The sequence below is a fragment of the Dendropsophus ebraccatus genome, chromosome 14 (assembly GCF_027789765.1).
Source record: "Dendropsophus ebraccatus isolate aDenEbr1 chromosome 14, aDenEbr1.pat, whole genome shotgun sequence".
Classification (NCBI taxonomy): Eukaryota; Metazoa; Chordata; class Amphibia; order Anura; family Hylidae; genus Dendropsophus; species Dendropsophus ebraccatus.
In genome coordinates, this window is record NC_091467.1 from 20,029,242 (window position 1) to 20,047,329 (window position 18,088).

At 43.1% G+C, this 18,088-nt stretch overlaps 1 protein-coding gene across 2 annotated transcripts in view; it reads left to right on the top strand.

The window, feature by feature from the left end:
* The window catches only part of RIMS4 (regulating synaptic membrane exocytosis 4), a 287,428-nt gene that overhangs the window by 33,994 nt on the left and 235,346 nt on the right, over window positions 1-18,088 (top strand). The window lies entirely within an intron of this gene.

An 18,088-nucleotide genomic window follows, 5' to 3' on the forward strand; every position in this document is an offset into this window, starting at 1 on the left:
CTACTGTACTGTCTTTTCTGGCCGACTCCTCCTGCTTATAACTTTGTGAAATCAGTTGATTTGAAAGAAAAAGATTTTCGCTGGATAACCCTTCCTATAGAGAACACAGGAACGCTTAGCCGTGCCGAATGTTTCTGTGTATGGGGAGGACGGGTGCTGTACGGGAGAGATAACTGACGGCTGAAAAATCGTCCAGCCACCAAATATTGAAGTTGTATGGCCACGTTAAAGGGGTAGTGCGGTGGTACACATGTATTCACTAAATAACACACATTACAAAGTTATACAACTTTGTAATGTGTGTTATTTAAGTGAATGGCCCCCTCTCCCGTGTTCCCCCCACCCCCGGAAGTGTGGTGCATTATACTCTGTTGACCTCATCTTGGGTCGAACACGTCATCTTCAGGAGGCCAGCCTGACTGCTCCAGCCGTCCCTCATGCCGGCCCCCCTCCAGCACATCATCAGCTGCTCAGCCACGATTGGCTGAGCATAACTATACTCAGTCAATCGTGGCTGAGCAGCTGATGATGCACCAGAGGCATAAGGGAGGGCCATTCACTTAAATAACACACATTACAAAGTTGTATAACTTTGTAATGTGTGTTATTTAGTGAATAAATGTGTAGCACCGCACTACCCCTTTAAAAGCTCCACTTTTTTGGAAACCCACCTCTTCTTTACGCTTCTGAGTGGTGGATTCCTATGTGAAGTTGTCTGTTGAAAGGAACCTAAAGCATGGTACATGGATCATGTTGTGACAAGTGCCATGCCTGCCTAATAATATCACATGCTGCTTAGTAAACTTGTGCCATCCAGGCCTCACTTGAACTTGTTTAATGGATCAGCCATGATGTGGCAGAGATTTCCATATTCTCACTGCTCTTACAGCAAAGAATCTGCGTCTGTGCTGGTGATCGATACTCATTTACTGAGGATATTACATGGCTCGGTAATAATGCGTCCAGGGTTACGTGATTGATCATTGATTAGCTACCAACCACACATCCCTCTATTGCATTGGGAGATGTACAGGCGACTTCTGGTGATTTTTTACGATAGCAGAATTGAGCGTTCAGCTGACACACTCGCATTTGCTGATTCTTTATCTGATTGCCATTTCTATTACATAGGGTCATATGACCTTGTTTTATGGGACCATACAATAGGTAGTCTTTCGTGGCTATGCCCTGTAAAACCCTATGGATCAGGAACCTATCCATATTTCTCAGGATTTTTTGGAAGGAAAGTTCTATGGCTGGACTATTGTTTAAGCACGTGTTATATAAGCAATAAAACCTACAAAGGGTACCAAGGGTGGTCTTTGAAGCAAACTCCAGATAAGAGCAGGGCAAGAACAGTGTAGTCTGCAGGACTATTATTTCCATCAGAAACCCAAGTGGGAACCTAATAAACCCAATTATAGGTCAACAGAACTCGTCAAGTGCCAGAGCAGGAGTTATGTCCATAGGGGAACAGTGAGCCCTTTATGGAGAAGGCTTCAGCTATGGCTTCCCTCACCAAGAGCCAACATCCAACATACTCAATCCTTATTTACCCTGCCATCTATGGAAAGTCAGAGACCACCATGCATATTATATAGGGGGTCAATTCCACTGAAATTGGCACGTTCGGTCAACACCTAATGAACACTAAGACCATCTTTAGGGATGAAGCAGTAAAAAAATACTACCTACTGTTGTCAAGAAAGTGCATCCCGTTGCTTTTTACGTAAAGTGTTGCGGTTCTTGTTCCTCAGGAGTTAAAGGAGTATTCCAGAGCTGATAAAAAAAAATCAGTCATAAACAGTTTTTACATTTACCATTCCTCCTGAGTCTGTCTCTTGAATTTCCCACTGTTTGCAGGTCCCTGAAGCTCCAGTTGGTGTCTTCATTTTTTCTTTACTTCCTGGTTTGGGCTTTCCCATGATGCACTTTGTCTCCTTTGATGTCTAACTGACTCTGTTAAACTGTTAGATGGCTTACATCTTGTTCAGCCAATCAGAGCTGAGCAACCTGTGTCATCTGACAAAGAGAGGCTTTCTTAACAGGGCTTAGACCCGCCTTCCTCTTGATGATGTCATTGTCACAAAATGGCTGCCACAAAACAGCCTGGGGTCAACAGTCATTAGGTAAGAATGAGTATACTTCACTTCCTGGTGGGGGATTGAGGGGGTAAAAGATAGTGAAGGGGGGCAGATAGGTGACTGAAGCATATTACAAAGTTATATAACTTTGTAATGTGTTTCAATTACTGGGAAAAAGCTTTTCGCTGGAGTACCCCTTTAAGACCATGAAAAAAAAATTCTTATTATTTCTTTGTAGGTGAGGAAAGATTACATGGTGAGACCCTGTAAATATGAAGTGCTTATCAGAGAAATGCCATTACTCAAAAATAGGTCAGTGTGTCTTACTCACCGCTCGGCTCCTGCCAGAGCTGAAGGCAAGTGACTTTTAGTCATCTGAATAGAATGTTTTTATAAGCAAATGCAGGTTCTATAGGATCTGTGCTGCCCACACTCTGCTTGTTCACATAATTACTGCACTATTCTAGCGCCATAGCTGGGTTCTGTTAAAGCAGAGAAATTGTCCCGCAGCCCACACGCATTGTAAGAATAAATGTCACTATCCATAAACCGATTTGTCGTACAGCTTGCCAGTGGCTACGAAAGAGATTTCACAGCAGTTACCGGGCTAAACCCACCTTTAAGTCTTTCCTCCTTAATTTCATGGCGCTTATTCTAATTGTCTTGATTTTCGTTGAGACGGCGCTAAAAGGTGCATCATTGCAATCCAGTAATGGCAACTGGATTTACCTATTTGTGATTATGTTTTATTGACTTTATCTTATGATTATGATTATAGAACCATCTATAAAATTATGCCTTCAAGGGGTTGTCCAGGAAAAACTATTGATAGCCAATCCACAGGATCAGCTGTCCGGCACCCACAGTATACTGAGAACTGTCTCTGATCTCTGTCTACTGTGGACCCGAACAGCTCATTGACGGGGGTGTCTGTTTCAGGACCTCGACGATCACTTATTGGTAGCACATCCTGTGGTATCAATAGTTTTTCCTGGAAACCCTTGCCCCCCCCCTTCCCTTAATACAAGACTTCCCTTGCATACTTACTGTGCAGTGGTGAGGTCCTTGGTTTCAGCCCAACCCTGGACAACACCTACATGCAATCTGCAGGCTTTGCTTGATGTCTGGGTACAGAGACCCCCAGCTGGAAGGAGACTGGAGAAGCACCCGCTATCTACATAGTAAGGAGAGAGATGGGAAGAGAAGTGCCTAGCAGAGTGCTTCTCCCTGTTTTAGTGATCACTGTGGGTTTCAGCACCAAGACCTAGTCCGGTCAAAACTTTTAACTAGAGATGAGCGAACCTGGAGCATGCTCGAGTCCATTCGAACCTGAACTTTTCGGCATTTGATTAGCGGTGGCTGCTGAAGTTGGATAAAGCCCTAAGGCTATGTGGAAAACATGGATATAGTCATTGGCTGTATCCATGTTTTCCAGACAACCTTAGAGCTTTATCCAAGTTCAGCAGCCCCCGCTAATCAAATGCCGATCGTTCGGGTTCGGATGGACTCGAACCCGAACCCGGTTCGCTCATCTCTACTTTTAACATAATCCAGTTTCCATGACCACATACTCAATTTGATTGGTCACTAGACTGATTCATGGTGTCAACAATTATGCAAACGTTCCTTTCTTTAAGGCCTCATGCGCACATCCGTGGCTGTTTTTAAAGTCAGGAATACTGATCAGGAGGTTTCATGAAAACATTAGTATTTCTGACTTTAACAACTGAAGAACTGGAATAAAAAAAAGGCCATACTTACCTGCTGCAGGCTACAGCTGTCCTCTCCCCCAGCCTTCTAGCCGCAGCCGCAGGCCTCTTGTGGCCGGAGGAATAATGCTGCCTCCGGCCAGAAAAGTGGTGAATGGGGCTAGGAGCCAATGACTCCTTATCCTGTCATACACAGCACCGCATTTAGGTGTATGCGCATACATTTAAAGGGCCAGATGCAGCACCCGATAGTACTTGCCTGGGTGCTGCCACTGGCCTGGACTGGCAAGTAGCACATCCAGAATTCTGGACAGTTTCCGGATGTGCATCCAGAGCTGTCCGGAATTCCGGATGCTCCCATAGGATTCAGTGCCAAAATTCTGGACAAATATAGGACATATTATTTATTTTCCAGACCTATTTTCCAGCATGGACACCCTTCAGAAAATCTTAAAGGGTGTCTGTGCCCAATAGAACCCTATGGGTCAGGACATTTATCCGGATTTCTCATCAGGATTTTACTGACGTGTGCAGGGGCTCTAAAGTTTTTTGTGGGAAAGTTCCATGGCTGGACTATTGTTTAAGCATGTGTTATATAAGCAATAAAACCTTCAAAGGACAATAAGAGTGGTCTTTGAAGCAAACTCCATCAAATAAGAACATCCTGGATGATCTGGGTTGTAGTGGGAGCAGCAGCGGCAGGATCAGCTTGGTTAGTGTGGATGATCTGAAATGTGTCTGCAGAGACTCGACTTGACCCAAAAAGGTATTTTAAGACGCGTAGTAATCTGGTATTTCCAGGACTCTGACACTTGCAGATCCCAAGCCTGCTGGACTATAAAACTGTTCTGTATTACAAGCAATGGCTCTATTTCAGATTAGTGCTGCCACAATTCCAAGCAAGTTGGCATTAGATTGCGGACTATGGCAGGGGAAATTTCAGTAGCAGCAGGCTGCAGGCTTCTCGACTTGCTATTTTATTTAAGGCTTTTTTCTTTTTTTTAGCAAATTACATGAAAACTTCTTTCCTTTTTATCCCTGTTCGGCCATTTACACTGATCGGTGTTGTTACAGGTTGGCATTCTGCACACCGGGGTAAAACCGAAGGTTGTCTGTCTGTCTCACTTTCTTCTCCCCTTATTTATTCCATTTTCCGAGCTCGGTTTCTGGGCTTTACAGTGGCTCTTGAACCACCCTGCTGTTCTTTCATTAAGGCACAGTTTACTGAGAGCAGGGCTGTCTGCTGTTATAAATGCAGGTTGGCTTCTTCCCAAAGGTGGCAGAGCTGCCAGGGAGAAACTCTCCTCACAATTCGCTGCACACGTTCAAGAGTATATTGATGTTCTGTTTAACTTCCAGGTGACAAGAAGCTTCGTATACCAACTTTACCAAAATATATGTATTTTTGAGTACATAGTATTAATAGAAATAGCGAGATTGATATCTTACGGTATTGGGCAGGGATACAAGTACTAAATACACTTTCCGCTCAGCATAATTGGATGTATTGGTGACATATGTGCAGAGGAGATACTGCACATCATTGGTGGGATAATTTTATAGACTAGAGTTGAGAGGACTTGCCGAACCGTTCGGTTTTGGAAAAATTCTCTGAACCCGAACACTCAGCATTTGGCATCTGGACAAGTTGGATGCCATCCTAGGGCTGCCAGGAAAACATGGATACAGCCTATGGCCTATGGCTGTATTTATGTTTTCCACAACTCCCTAGAGTGGCATCCAACTTCTCCAGACGCCGGAAGGGAATTGCTGAGCGTTCGGGTTCGAAGAATATTGCCGACCCCAAACAGATCAAGTCTACTTAATGCTACTATAGACAAATGTAGCTTGTCTGCAAAATATCATATATCTCATCATGTATATTTTTTTTGTATATCGTCTATATGAAAACATACCAAACCACTAAATAATTATACTCAAAATTAATTTTGTTGATTTAACAATATTTAAAAACATCGACATAGTAAATACCAACAGTCCTGAGGTGGCCCCCACCCCGACGCCCGTTTCAGCCTTTAGCCTTTATCAAGGGATGAGTCAGATTTATCAACAGTGAGACAGATAAGACAGATTCATCTACGGTGACCAGACGCGAACACTCCGTCATACTATTGCTCAGTGATACAAGGACTCAATTGGTTGTTCACCTTCAAGTTTACTGGAAGAAGCTGATCCACTCTTCTGTGACTAGATCCACCCACATCAGAGTTTTTTTTTTTTTTTTTGGCCAGAGATAATAAGGCCCTGAGGCTACACAAACTTTCGTATGCAGCACCTTTTTATCATAGTCAACACTACCTTCTTCATCAATTTGTGCTACAATGGCTTTTCCGTATGATAGGACATAGCAGGATAGCCTTCCCTTTCCGCACACAACCTGCCATTTTGGTGATGTCTAGTGTTGAGAAGTTGGGTACAGCCTTAGGGCTACCAGAAAAACATAGATAGAGCCATAGGCTTGCCCATATTTCAGCGCATTAACTATTAGTAATTGCCACTTGCTGACTAATATATCCCACCCCTTGATAGGTCCCATGGTTGCAAGATGATCTATAATATTCACTTTCCCTGACCGTGGTTTTATATTTTGACTAACATGGCACCGCACTCCGCACTATTTTGGATCGGTTTACCCTTTTTATACTTACGTCACTCTAGTTATGGATAGTGTTGAATGGATCTGTCAAAATGTTTGGGTTCAGCAACGGAGTCTATCAGAACAACATGAATGCGACCATATTCATGCCACGGGGAATCGGCATCCATAATGGTGGCATCCATGCCATGGGGAATCAAGCTTTCGGATAACGTTGCTGAACCCAGATCCGCTCAACACTAGTTATGGATGGTACCTTTATGGATGAACAATATCTGTTGGAACAGAGCATCTACTTAGGCAATAGGCAGGTTGCGACAGATAGCAGGGCTGTGACTGCCCCAAGCAAATCCAGCCTTGTGTTCTATCCGTTCCTTGAACATTGTCTATATTTTTCATTGTTTATAGCATGATTTATATGAGGCTGAAATATGACAGGTATATGACAGGTAGAAGACTTGTAGGCTCACCAATGCAGCCAGTTGACTCCTAAGCCTCTCTACTTCTTCAGCCATGATGTGGTTGATGAACTGTGACATCCTTTCCGAATTTATGAAGAGAAATGTCAACAGCTTCTGCAGAATGAAACTATGAGCAATAAAGTATTTGACTCATCCCGATGAAGAGTCTGGATTGTAAATTTCATGTAACTCTTTCCCTCTGAGTAATGAGGGACATTTTGTTGAAATGTTGTTATTCTTCAGAACCGTATCGTGAGCTGTAGTGCTCCTCTGCATCGTACATCAGTTGTCTATAGATTGGTAAGTTTTCTCCTTTTACCTTGAGAAGGTCAAACATGAAGCCATAGGGCTGTAGGTCCAGAGTTGGAAGTGATGTTTTCGAGATCATGCACCAATTCATATGCAACTTGTTGGGGAAATCATAGTCTATTCGTAAGACGTTATTAGGTGACCCAACGTGAGTAGTAAGCGAGTGCCAATCTGCTAGAGTGCCTATCACATGGTTCAATAATCGTGCTGCTAGGGCTGTACAGATTAGCAATGTCCATGCAGTCCTTCCTTTAATCAGCCGTAATCGGACGGTAATTGGCTATTACACAGAGTGATATGAGGCTGGCAGCCAATGATTGAAAGACACTGATCAGTCAACGAGTGAACGTTTGCTCCCTCCTTGGCTGATCGTTGTCTTTATTACAGGGGGCACTATCTGCCTCATTCGGCAGATAAGCACTCCATGTAATAGGGCCTTTTTGACTTGAATTTTGCCCATGTTGGTAGCCCAATGGGTCGAGCACAACATTTAGGTCAAGTTCACATGGCCGTAAAGAGGTATTTTTGGGAGTAACTTTAACAAAGAACTATGCTGGTGCTAAGAAGAAAAATATACTATATTTACCTTCCTTGCTGCTCCAGTACTACCGGTATTACAGAGCTCTGGGGTACCTATGGGGTTGACATATGGAATTGCGGCCCTTGACTGGCTGAGTGGCAATTCAATTTGCCGACCCGAACCTTGGAAGTGCTGGGATTCCAGTGGCAGCAGAACGTGGAAGATAATAGAATTTTATTCCTATTAGCCCATGCCTGACCCTTCTTAGTCATATGTAGAGATGAGCACAACTGGAGCATGCTTGAGTCTCATCTTTCGGCATTTGAATACCATTGGCTGAAGAAATTGGATGCAGCCCTAGGGAGTCCGGGAAGACATGGATACAACTATAGGCCATAGGCTGTATCCATGTTTTTCTGGCATCCTTAGGGCTGCATCCAACTTCATCAGCCACCAGTAATCAAATGCCGATCAGTCGGACTCAAGCATGCTCCAGTTGTGCTCCTCTTTAGTCATGAGTTATTCCCCATATAACCCTTCAAAACAAATGCTTACTATGCATATTATGATCCTAACAATGGCAAACAATGATTCTACTGAGCCAAACTGTATTGTCATTTCCAGGTATGTACAGGCTTCTAAAGAGAAATTTGGCTTCAAAATATGGAAGCATTTGCATAGGCCAGTTGTAGCCGTCACCGCCAATAGCTCTTCTTGGTGGACTTTCATTTTATGGTTCAATATATTTTTTTTTTATTTAAGATTATACAAAATACATGTGTACATGGGTTGGGTAGACTCTGTGAATAGTTTGACTTGAGCAAGGAGCTCCGTAACATAACATGTAGATCAAAGTCTGTGGTTTGACAGGGTAAGGGCCCTATTCCACCGGACGATTATCGTTCAGATTATCGTTAAATCGTTCGAATCTAAACGATAATCGTTCGGTTGAAATGCAGTAACGATTAACGACCGAACGAGAAATCGTTGATCGCTTTATAAGACCTGGACCTATTTTTATTGTTGCTCGTTTGCAAAACGTTCGCAAATCGTTCGCATTGAATAAGACATCGTTCGGTCGTTCGCAATAGATACGAACGCAATAGCGAAGAAATACGGAAGAAGAAACTATCGCAATTACGATCATAAGTAACGATTATCGTTCCATGGAAATGAGTGAACGTTTTCAGGTCTTTCGCAATAGCGGTCGTTTGAGATCGTTAATCGTTAACGATTATGCTAACGATAATCGTCCGGTGGAATAGGGCCCTAAGTGTGTGTCTTCCAATATGAACATAGGCTAGATATAGCATTGTACCTCCTCTTCATAACAAATAGTCTGTAAACTAGAACTAAGAGGAATGATGTACCCCTTTGACACATAAGTAGTCGTCATTCATCTAACCCATTTATAATACAACAGTAAACGTGTAAGCAAACACAAACACACCGACTAACATACAACTCCAGGGAAGGGAAAGGAGAGTGGTAAAGAGAAAGGGTCCTATTGCAGGGGCCTGATCAATAATGTAAATGAGCGCCGATCTGCTAGATCAGCGCTCGTTTACTGGGCCTCTTCCACCGCCTGATAATCGTTTAGCGAGGGCTGCAGGGACATCGTTACTGATGTCCTTGCAGCCCTTGTTTAAACAGCATACATTACCTAACCATGCTGCAGGGCTTCTTCTGCGCTCCTTCTCCCGGTCCCGTGCGCAGCAGCAGCTTCGGAGCGGCCTGTCTGAGCTGACAGACCGCTCAGCCAATCACTGGCCGCGGCGTTCCTGGCGAGTGATTGGCTGAGCAGTCTGTCAGCTCAGACAGGCCGCTTTGAAGCTGCTGCTGCGTGCGGGACCGGGAGAAGGAGCGCAGGAGAAGCTCTGCAACATGTGTAGGTAATGTATGCTGTTGGTGGTATCGTCGGTCGCCCACTGCGCACCGCTATTCCTCGTAGCGATGCGCAGTGGGTGCCCAATGATTTTAGGGTTGTACCTAAATAAACGATCAGCCGATGACACCATGGTGGCTGATTTTCTTTACGAAGACTCTTGACTAGTGCCTGAGCTTGAGCTACGGATGTAACTCAACCATGAGTGCTATGAAACTTAGATGCCTGTTGCCGTGTATGGATGAACTACCAAATTATGGTTTGTAACTAGGTATATTAACCAAACACGAGCCCCATGCTAGTTATGAGATACGTATAAAGAAAGTGGAAGCTGTCGGACAAGGGGTGGAAAGAAGAGTAGTTGTGCGAGAAGAAAGGAGGGAAACAAATGGGGAAAAGGAAATGGGGGTTGCGGCCCACCTCTGCTTATCCAAAGCTCTACTTTGTTAGCCTAGCCCATACGTCTCATTGGGTTGTCTGGACATTGTCCCACGTACCACCAACAGAGTTATCACCGGTTAGCCATCTCAGGAGAGGACTGGACTCTAATCCATGCCCTCCATTTGGTGGTAAATTTCTTACTCAAATTGTGCTGGTCTGCCTTCAGCTCTTCCATCTGCATCAGAGCACCGAATGATGGACTTTTATTTTAGATTGTTTTCTAAGTACTTAACGTATTGGGTTCTCGGCATCTTAAAGACATAGCTAGGCCAATTAAATCTGTTAGACAGTGAAAGCTACCTGTTCCATGACCGCGAGCCACTTTCTGCTTAGCGGATTGGAAATCCTGTGCTCAAACACTGTAACAGCTGCTGAGGAGGTAATGAAATGAAAATTACCAACGCTTGTCTAAACTTGTTGAACTCAGATGAAAACTGGGTAAGATTTAAATAGATTACAGAAGAACATGGAATAGAAATTGGGCAAATAAATGATGGATGATTCTAAAGAGTTGTGATCGGCTGAAATAAGGCCAGATTTAGAGTTTATTTTCATTTTTATAACTTAATGTTAACGGTGTGAAGGAGGCGCAGGCATTATACATGGTAAGACCAGTTCCATGTCATCTCCTTCTTTTTAAAGGGGTACTCTAGCAAAAAAAAATTCTTTTAAATCAACTGGTTTCAATTAGATTTGTAATTTACTTCTATTTAAAAATCTCAAGTCTCCCAGTACTTATCAGCTGCTGTATGTCCTGCTGGAAGTGGTGGATTCTTTCCAGTCTGACACAGTGCTCTTTGCTGCCACCTCTGTCAATGTCAGGAACTGTCCAGAGCAGTTGCAAATCCCCATAGAAAACCGTTCCTGTCACATACAGAGGTGGCAGCAGAGAGCACTGTGTCAGACTGAAAAGAATACAACACTTCCTGCAGGACATACAGCAGCTGATAAGTAAGGGGAAACTGGAGATTTTTAAATAGAAGTAAATTCTAAATCTATATAAATTTCTAAAACTAGTTGATTTGAAAGAAAAAGATTTGAGCTGGAGTGCCCCTTTATTGTTTAGATAGTTTCTGGCAGCAGAGGTGATTCTTTTGAATATTTGTCCATGCCAGGCTTTTGCTGTGCCAGGTTTTCGGCGATGTCTTGTATACAATATATGTTAAGAATACTATTAAGCCGACCCATAACTTTTTAAATTTTTATAGCTAATTGTGAAAAATATAGACACACAAAATACACAATTAAAAGCACTTAAAAAGAATTGATCACATTGTAAATGCTATCCGTTCTGAAGGCAGAATGTTATAGGAGCTGAGCACATTGATATATAGTTTTGTGGGGGGGGGGGGGGGGGGGGGGGGGGGGAACAGGATAACTTATAATTTATTCATGTAAATTTCTGCCAATTCTGAGCTATGTAGTCAAGTAGGCGGCCCTACTTGAGTAGTGTGGGTAAGTCACTGGGTAAGACCGCCCACTTGACTACTTTAGCAATGATTCTAGGACATTTTCCACAAAACTATATATCACTCTGCTCAGTCAGCTATCCTCCTGCTGTGTAACATGCCGCCTGCAGATTAGACTTTGTAGTCAATGTGACAAGTAGCTCGCACAGAGCCATGCAATAACCTGTGTGGGATGCTGTAATCTCCTTACCCAGCATTCATTGTAAACACTATAATAACCAGACCAATATATACAGATATTGATGTACCCCGAGGGCAAATTTAATAACACAGAATGCAAATGACAATCACTGGTTGTTTTATTTCTTAATTCTATTTAAGGGTTCAGCTATTAGCCTGAGGTGGTGGATAGATTGATTTGCTAGTCTCTGCTGCCACAAGCAGTCTGTTTCTGTCTGATGTTTCTGTCTTTTTCTGGGCCCGTTCTTGTCTGATATTTCCTCCGTCTGTGATGTCCTGTTGATGGTTTTGATTATTCTATTCTACCATAAGTCCTGGGGGCATCTGAGTATTACCTTTACAATTACAATTACAATTTTTCTTAAAGAAACCAACAGCGATTGTGATTGCAAGAAGTTTTTTCTTTTTTTTTTTTTTTATTACATTTTCTATGTTTCAATCAACCTTATACATACAGCCAGACTGTACCAGAAGTGGTGGATCCTCGTCTTCCATTGTACCATGGTGAACTCACACCTCTGTGCACCGGTGTGAAAATCTGGACTACATTCCTCTACGGCCAAACTGTGGTCTATGCTTCCTCCATGCTGATATTTGGTCAAAAAAGGAGACAGGAAGTCCCAGTCCTTTTCGTGCGTTTACACAAGGAAAGACACCTGTTTGTCATGCAGGTTGTATTGAGGACAATTAACTTATTCTATTATCAGCTCTGCAGCTTACCAGGAGACAATGTTCTTTATAATGCAACAATTCAGTCAGTATTATGTCACTGTGAGGTTACAGAGGTTTTAATGCTGTGTGACAGGAGAGCTGACCATACAATACAAGCACCCCCAGGCTTCTCTGCTACTGAATGTGGACATGCAGCAGTTGTACATACGTGCAGCAAAGACTTGTCTTGCTCTGTGCATGCTCAGGAACGGATGTCAATCAATACCAAGCCATGTCTGTGAGCACGCAAAGGACTAGGACTTCCTTTGTTTAGTTTCTTTCTTTTATAGAAAAAAGACGAAATGTCGGCACAGAGAAGAAGGAAGTGATCTGACAGCATCCAGTAGTCTCAATTTGGTGAGGTTTATTTAAACATCGTATACAGTGGCAACGTTTCGACCCAACGGGGTCTTCTTTAAACCTGCTGGGTTGAAAGGTGTAGTCTAGTGACCTGTCAGAATCATTACACATGGAGTCTCATACTCCAGAGCACTGTACAAAGATTGTCTCATAGATCACTCACACCAATTTCTGCAATCTAATGTCCCCATATTAAAGGGATTGTCCAGCGAAAATCTTTTTCTTTGAAATCAACTGGTGTCAGAAAGCTATATAGATTTGTAATTTACTTTTATTTAAAAATCTCCAGTCTTCCCATACTTACTAGCTGTTGTATGTCCTGCAGGAAGTGGTGTGTTCTTTCCAGTCTGACACAGTGCTCTCTGCTGACATCTCTGGCCAAGACAGGAACTGCCCAGAGCAGATGCAACTCCCCATAGAAAACCTCTCCTGCCCTGGACAGTTCCTGACATGGACAGAGGTGGCAGTAGAGAGAACTGTGTCAGACAGAAAAGAAAACAACACTCCCTGCAAGGCATACAGCAGCTGATAAGAATGGGAAGACTTGAGATATTTAAATAAAAGTAAAATACAAATCTAAATACCTTTCTGAAACCAGTTGATTTGAAAGAAAAAGATTTTGGAGTACCCCTTTAAATTTCAGCTGACTACCACGTGTCCTGAATCCCAAACCTTGACTACAGCTGACCATGCATTTCAACTGCAATAGCTGTAATACATGGATGGCCCAATTCTACCAGAGCAACCACACATGTTACTTAGGCGGTTTGGTGCACGGGGGGCTGTACTATAGCCTCGCCATGGGTAGAGTTGTTACCCAGCTAAAGGAAGAAGCTCCCCGTTTTATTTTCCTATAGTGTTTCCTACATGTGCCCCGAATCTAAGGTATTGCTGTTTGATCACTGTAAAATACAGTGGTACCTCGGTTTTCGAACTTAATTGGTTCCGGAAGGCAGTTTGAGAACCAAGCAGTGTCTTCCCATAGGAAATAATGTAAATGTGATTAATTGGTTCCAGCAGCCGCCAATAATTACCTACAATACTCATTTATTACACTGATAAGTGCTCAGTATAATCACTACAGTACAGTACAGAACAGCACTATACTGTACAGGACATTAAACATAAGAAATGTTCATCAGAACCAGCAATTATAGTACAGTAGTCACCAACTCCTCACCCATCCTTTACTGTATAGCGTCCCCCCCATCCCAGCACTGTAATGTATGGGAGATGGTGGTGCACTGCCTGTACTACTACTGCACTGTACATGCACTCCAGCAGTCTTATACAGCACTTTACTGTATGTGATGCCTCACCACTGCTTAACTCGCCAGGTACAACCCACCATCCACGCTCGCAAAAACGTTTGAAAAACGTTCAAAAACCGAGCAAAGTTCTAATTCCAAACACTACTTCTGGGTAAATTTTCGTTCGAATACAAAGCAGTTCAAGTTCCAAAGCCGAGGTATTACTGTACATATTTTAAGGGAGATTTATCAGCATGGTGTAAAGTGAAACTGGCTCAGTTGCCCCTAACAACCAATCAGATTCCACCTTTCATTCCTCACAGACTGTTTAGAAAATGAAAGGTGGAATCTGATTGGTTGCTAGGGGCAACTGAGCCAGTTTCACTTTACACCATGTTTGATAAATCTCCCCAATGGCTATGACTACTTTCCAGCGCAAAATCTCTTTTCTATTATTGCTGGTTATAAAATGTAGTCTGTGAATATAGCAACCTTGCTCCCTCTCTAGCACACCCTGAGCCGTCACTGGTTTACTTAACCGAGGACTCATGATATTGGTGTCATTTTTATATTCTCGTCTATGATATGAATTCCTCATAACTCTAGCATCTGCATGGTATACACAATACAGCCGAGCTTATTTTGTTCTGGATTGATGTCGTTTTAGCCGAGTTTAATGGACTGAACCATAAACCGAACATATTTCACTCAGACAAGCACCTGAATTCTGTACGGTGAATTGATCTTTGCGGCAGCGTCTGGAAGACGACGCCACTGACGGCTTATAGCACAAGGTGTCAGCATAATATTTCGTCTGAAGGAGTGATTCCTAACCAAGGTCCCAAACTAGAACCCTGAGGTTTATTGGAAACTTGTAATTGCGGCAATAGCTATCATTTTTACGGCAGGGATGGACAACCCAGTCTGGTCATAAATGCTTGCCATGAATACGGATAATACAGTCAAGGAACATTATAGGATAGGATGCCTTACCCTACAAGCGTACTTCTGCCGTATCCCACGCCGGCCCATCGGGAAAACGCTTGGGGGGGGGCAGGGCAGGGGGCAGGGAGAAGGCGTAAATCATGATCCAAACCTACAACTGCTGGAAGTGGTACACCGGACACAGGGTTGGGCTCCGGGCTGTCCGGATTTACTAATAGGCGTGTGCCTCTTAGTTAATCCAGACGGAAAAAAGAGGACGGGGCCTAATTTAAGACTGGCATACGAGTACACAGGTCTTCATAAATCCCACCCCCATGGGTTTGAATGCAGTAGATCCCATTGACAGGAACCTAGCTGATCACTGCTAGGACTCCGCTATGTATCTACATAATTCCTATAGCAAGTGAATGGAGCAGCATCAGGTACTGTACAGAGCTTGGCTATCTCCATCACTATTTCAATGACGATATGGGATCCCCATTCTCAAAGTCAACATTGATTAGACACTTATCATATGCAAAGGTTATAAATGTCCCATTTTCAAGGAGTATTCTGGTCAATTAGGTTACATGTTGAATCATCCCCCATCCTGGAGACTATCAATTTGTTACATACTTATTATTTTTTTCAGTCTCCTTCCTCCAATTCTGATCTGCCGCTTTCTGCTGAAGACATACAAAACTGTGTTTGAGCTGTTCTCTCCATCTCCACTGTCCCTGGCCGGCTGTCTCTGCATTCTGTAATGCTGGGAGGGTTAATCACAGTAAAGTCACCAGCAACTTGAACTCAGATTAGCCCTCTTGGCATTACAGAGTGCAGAAACTGCTGGCCAGGGACAATGTTTATATGAGCCATCTTGGAAGGGAGAGGGAGAATGGAGATCAGAGAGTGATCAGCTTACACATATTTCTGTGCCTTCATCAGGAAGCAGCAGACTTAGAAATAGAGGAAGGAGACTGAAAAGATAATGACTAGTAGGGGATGAATTGTTAGTGTCCAGGAGGAAGGATGATTCAGTGTATATTTTACCTGAGCGGAATACCCCTTTAAGGATATGTTTATATACAATTATAAAGTATATATTATGGATGATGTTAAAACTAATCTTGTTGCCAAAAGTAGGGCAGAATCTAATGGATGACTTTCTTAAGTGTATGGTGACCCCCCCCGAACCTAATCTTTGGGGAGACATAGGCATGTTGGATTCCAATTGCCTGACCTTTTCTTTCTCAGAGAGAGTAGACCCCCAAGAGCTTTCTGGCAGCAGCTTACCAGAAGACAAAAACATTTACTTATGGCCTTAGAGAACGTCTGGCCAACAGCTATTGAATGTTTATGGCCATCTTAAAGGGATTGTGCCTCTAAAAAAAGGTCTATACTGAAGCATTATGTGAAATGAAACATTTCCAATGTACAGGCATTTGTGAACATTTCAGAGATATAGACTTGCTAATTCCCATGTGCCTGCATTGTTTTGATGCAAAAGGGCGCTGGTTGACCTCAGGGAGATCAACCAAAACACTGCAGAGACACATCACGTGTCTGGTGTTTTGGTTGATCTCCCTGAGGTCAACCAGCGTCCTTTTGCATGCACTTACTAGGCATTGCTTCCACTAGCCAGAATCCTACTCCACACTGATGAGTGACAAATACCCTGAAACAGCTGTCTGTGGATAGATACCTTAATTGGGTGGTTTCCTTGACTGGAGACATTCCTTGGCTTGGTTGTTCCTTCCCGGAGGAAGGTCTGGTTAGCTCACTGACGTCGAGACACGTGATGGTGTCTCTGCAGTTTTTTGCATATTTGATTTCCCAGGGGGCAATCTCCTAGAATACAGTGATGTTGTCTCTGGGGTGTTTTGGTTGATCTCTCTAAGGTCAACCAGTGTCCTTTTGCATGCACTTACTAGGCATTGCTTCCACTAACCAGAATCCTACTCTACACTGATGAGGGGCAAATACCCGAAACACCTGTCTGTGGATGGATACCTTGCTTGGGTTTTTTCCTTGACTGGAGACATTTCTTGGCTTGGTTGTTCCTTTCCGGAGGAAGGTCTGGCTAGCTCACTGACGTCAAGACACGTGATGGTGTCTCTGCAGTGTTTTTTGCATATTTGATTTCCCAAGACGTCGAGACACATGATGGTGTCTCTGGGGTGTTTTGGTTGATCTCCCTAAGGTCAACCAGTGTCCTTTTGCATGCACTTACTAGGCAATTGCTTCCACTAGCCAGAATCCTACTCCACACTGATGAGGGGCAAATACCCAAAACAGCTGTCTGTGGATGGATATCTTGCTTGGGTGGTTTCCTTGATTGGAGACATTCCTTGGCTTGGTTGTTCCTTCCCGGAGGAGGGTCTGGCTAGCTCACTGACGTCAAGACACGTGATGGTGTCTCTGCAGTGGTTTTTGCATGCATTGTTTTGATAATCGGCTACCCTTGGTTACGACCCACCAAGGTGGACCAGGCATGCTTGGTTCAACTGCAATCTCCAGGAAATGCTCCACTGGTCTCCATGGCAACAGAACCATGGAAACAGAACAGTCACAGTTCAGAGGGGAAACCAGGAAGTGATCAGATCCATGGGGGAGTAAAACAGAACAGGGCTGAAAGTTGTTTTACTAAAAACAGCACATTTTGTACTTCTTTACATATATGTATATAATACACTTCTGATATTACCAACTTTGCTTCATTCTACAATCCCTTTAAGACATCAGTCAGATGTATACAGTATTGGGTATGAGACACTTGGCTAAGTGGTTGATATCAGCGTAAGCACACACTATCCTCCCCTGTAACATATATCACAGTCTAAAGGAGTAAATGCCGAAATTAGGAAACATATTGAAGATGGGAAAGGCACTCTTTTTTTTTTTTTTTTTTTTTTTTTTTTTGGTAAATGGCTTCATTCAACAACACAGAAATGCTTCCACCTCATTGGTCTTGTAATATAGTGAATCAGCACTTTAACTGACTAAATGGATATGAATGGTCCATCAGGACCGACTCACATTTTTCATGTTTTTGCACCGTGCGTTGGTCTATTTAATCTCATTTATCTATAACCGGGGGAATGAGGCACAGTAATGGTTATGAATTACCTAACAAAGAGTTGAGAAGGAATGATTGATCTTGCTAACAAC